The sequence below is a fragment of the Gossypium hirsutum genome, chromosome A01, assembly GCF_007990345.1.
Source record: "Gossypium hirsutum isolate 1008001.06 chromosome A01, Gossypium_hirsutum_v2.1, whole genome shotgun sequence".
NCBI classification, from domain to species: domain Eukaryota; kingdom Viridiplantae; phylum Streptophyta; class Magnoliopsida; order Malvales; family Malvaceae; genus Gossypium; species Gossypium hirsutum.
This window is the reverse complement of record NC_053424.1, coordinates 64,058,195-64,062,039: the sequence shown is the minus strand read 5'-3', so window position 1 is coordinate 64,062,039 and position 3,845 is coordinate 64,058,195.

Sequence of the window (3,845 nt, the reverse complement as noted above, 5' to 3'; positions counted from 1 at the left end):
AATAATCATATTTCTCTAATAAATCGTATTTTAAATTAGATCAAGTGAGTTATTTATCTTCTTGTTCCATCACTGAAGATAGGAGTTTAGATTTAATGGAAAGGCTAATCATCAGGTGTAGATTTAACTTATTAGAAAATTTACATATGAACTTATCATCAAATAATATATACATTTATTTAAAACTGAAAACTTTATAAAGATCTTCATAATGTGAAATATTGAGAAAATATTATGTATTCAAAAAGAGATGCTAAATCTGTAAAAAAGGGGAAATAGTCAAGTAAGTAATTCGAATTGATCATTTTTTGAACGTATGTTTTAATTGATATGATACAATGATTGTTGTGAAATTATGTGTACATACCAATTCTCATGATATGTGATTTTATGGCAATATTGGTTATGCATTGTGACAGCCTTAAATTGACCCTAGTTGAAAAGTGGTTTCGGGACCGCTAAACCGAGTCACCGAAGTATTTGAATATGATATTTATTGTCTAAAATATGTGAATATGAATGTGTGAAAGTTTTAAGCTTCGATTTAGTCGATTGCATGTGAATTTAATTAATAGGACTTATGTGTGACATTTTTAAAAGGTGATAGGTTAATCTATAAGGACCTATTAATGCATGTTATAAAAATGATGGGTTTGCATGTCAAATTTCCATTTATAATAAGTAGTGGCCGGCCATGGTATGGGTCATTGATGATAATATGTATTTTCTATTAGCATTATTAGTTTACAAAATAAAATAAGGAATTAAGAATAATAAAACATGTGGTAAATGGGAGGAGAAACCAAAGTTTTCATCTTTGCTCCTCATTGCCGTGACTAGGAGAGAACAAGCTTGGAAAAATTCAGATATGGTGGTTAGCTAAATCAAGGTAAGTTCAAGGATGATTCTTGGATTTCTAGCATTTTTTTTGAGTTAGTCATTAAGCTCCTTGCTTAGCCCATGTCCAAATTTTGAATCTTGTTGGTAACATGAGTAATCGGTTAAGAGAAAATGTTCAAGAAATGGTTGTTGTTCATGTTATTTGGATGAAAAAAAATTGGTAGTTAGGTGAAGTAGAGTCTAACAAATGAGCACATATGTGCATTAGTTGCTAGATGGAGAAAAATCGGCTAGCAAGTTAAGTACTAAGGCCGAATATGATTTTGGATATTATTGGGCAATGTATGTGTTTTGAATTGATGGAATGGAGAGGATGCTTTAATTGTGTTATGAACAATTATATGTTAAATTAAGGTTTGCTAAGCTAGCTATTAAGGTGAAGTGCAAATGTTAGTATTTGATTGCTAGTGTATATATGTGTAATAGCCGAAATGAAGATGCTTGATGTCATGAATAAATGTTGTTTATATGTTTGGGAATTGAGTAAAAATTTGATGTTTAATCACTTAAGGATTCGGCATTGTTTAAGATAATTTACTTAAAATGTGATTTTGAATGTTATGAGTATTGGGATGTAAGTATATGTGTGTGCTTGGTCATAGGAGTTTGCTATGAAATTTTGTTTGGTTGAGTGATGAATGGCCGAATGAACTATAGGCTAGGGTGGATAAATTTTTGTACATAAGTAGTGTGTGTGACTATTGGTTAATGAATATTCGGCATAATGGGGTTTATGAGTAAATGGCATAATATATATATATGTGTGAATATGTGGTAGTGCATAAAACAAGAAATCGATTAAATTGGGATGGTCACACATAGGTATATTCGGCTTGTAGTTTTATAAATGTGATATGAGTATTTTGTTTGTAAATGAGTAGTAAATATGTTAAGAATGGTTCTAAAATGTATATGGATGCCGTGTGATTATGTTTGATTGGGAAGTAAATTGTTTGATTTAGCTCAAGAGCTTAGAGGATCAAAGTTGGATAAGGGAAAGGAAAAAGTGATCGAATAGCCGTTGAAATCGTTTGACAACATCCGAGGTAAGTTTTCGAGTAATGAAACTTAGTTTATGATTTGATTAAGTCATGACATATAAGCATAACAAATAAACGGTGATATAATGATTCTACTTGAATTGTATATTGAGGTGATTAGTTTATACCTATGACGGGTAGACGAATGTGTATAGAGATCATGTTATAAAGCAAATCAAAATCATGCTCTTTGTATGTGGCTATTGAGCCGAAAATGGTAATGGTTGATAAGCGTCTTGTGTTTGAATTCTAGTTACGATAATGAAATATGGATGTGTCATGATTTATTGGTATATGTGCTTGATTATTCGGATGATATCCGGGCTAAGTCCCGAAGGCATTTGTGCAAGTTACTATATCCGGGCTAAGTCCCGAAGGCATTTGTGCGAGTAGTTGCTATTCCCGGGCTAAGTCCCGAAGGCATTTGTGCTAGTGACTATATCCGGGCTAAGTCCCGAAGGCATTCATGCTAGTGACTATATCCGGGCTAAGACCCGAAGGCATTTATGCGAGTTGCTATATCCGGCTAAATCCCGAAGATACTTGGGTTTGGAAGCGAGCGATCTTGCTGTAATAATTTCAATTAATACGCTCATAAAATACAAACGATAAGGTATGTTTCGTATATGCATCGGAAAGGTTGATTCCTTTCAAATAGTACTGGCTCAATTGATTAACGAGCTTCCGGCCTCTAGTTAGGTTTGATACCCTGTGTATGAATATATTGGTTGAAGCGTGAAGAAATTATGATTTTGAGAATGTGCATATATGAAATTATTCATTTAGTCATATGAACTCTATACTTTAGTCGTAAATAATTTCGTTACTCAAAACTTACTAAGCATTAAATGCTTATTCCGTTTCTTTAATTCTCTGTTTTATAGATTTTTGTTCGTCAGCTATCGGACTCGGGATTGTCGAAGTCAAAGTCGTCCACACTATCTAAGCCCTTTTGGTACTCTTTTAGTTAAACGTTGATAATAGCATGTATAGGACTAACCTTTGTTGTTAATCAAGTACCTTTGGTAATGTGTATATATTCGGATAGCCATGCGAAAATGGCTTAAATATTTTGAGCATAGTATTAAAATCATTTTGTATATATATGGTTATTGAGAGGTGTGGAAATGCTTGGCAATGATTAGCCATTTGAATGGTTAATCACGATCATATTTGGTGCTATGTATGTCAAATGGCTAGTTGAATCATGGAAACTATGAAATAGGTGAAATTTACCTTAAAATAGATGCTGACAGCAGCAGTGATGTGAGTTTGAAAATTCACTAAAAATAGTAGGAATGTAATTAAATAATGAATAAATTATGTAATCGAACCTTGATGAGTCTATTTTCATATGGAAAAAGAAAAACGACCATATGAGCCGTATTTTATGAGATGTTTAAGTTTTCGTGAAACAGGGCCAGAACGGTTACTGGATCCCCTGTTCTGACTTTGGAAATTTACCATAAATTAAACAGAAATAATTAGAAATCATGATTTATATATAAAGATTCATTTTTGAGTCTAGCTTCATTAGAAACAAATGGCATATGTATTGAAGCCCGGTACAGGGAGATATCTAAGTCGTAATGCATGAAGGTCAGAGTAGTCGAACCCTGAAACAGGGGAGACTTTAACTAATAAACTGTTCTAATTGACCCAACCAAAAATTCTAGAAAAAAATATGTAGATGGATATATGAGTCTAGTTTCAGGGAAAATTTACAGAATTAGTTTTCGAGTTTTGGAACTCGAGATATGATTTTTAAGGTGACAGTGACGCAGTTAGCCAGCTTGTCTGGAAATTTTAAAATGAACTGTGTAAATAAATGAATTAAGTTCGTTAACACCTCGTGTTCGACTCCGGCAACGGTCTCGGGTGCAGGGCGTTACATGCATGATATAT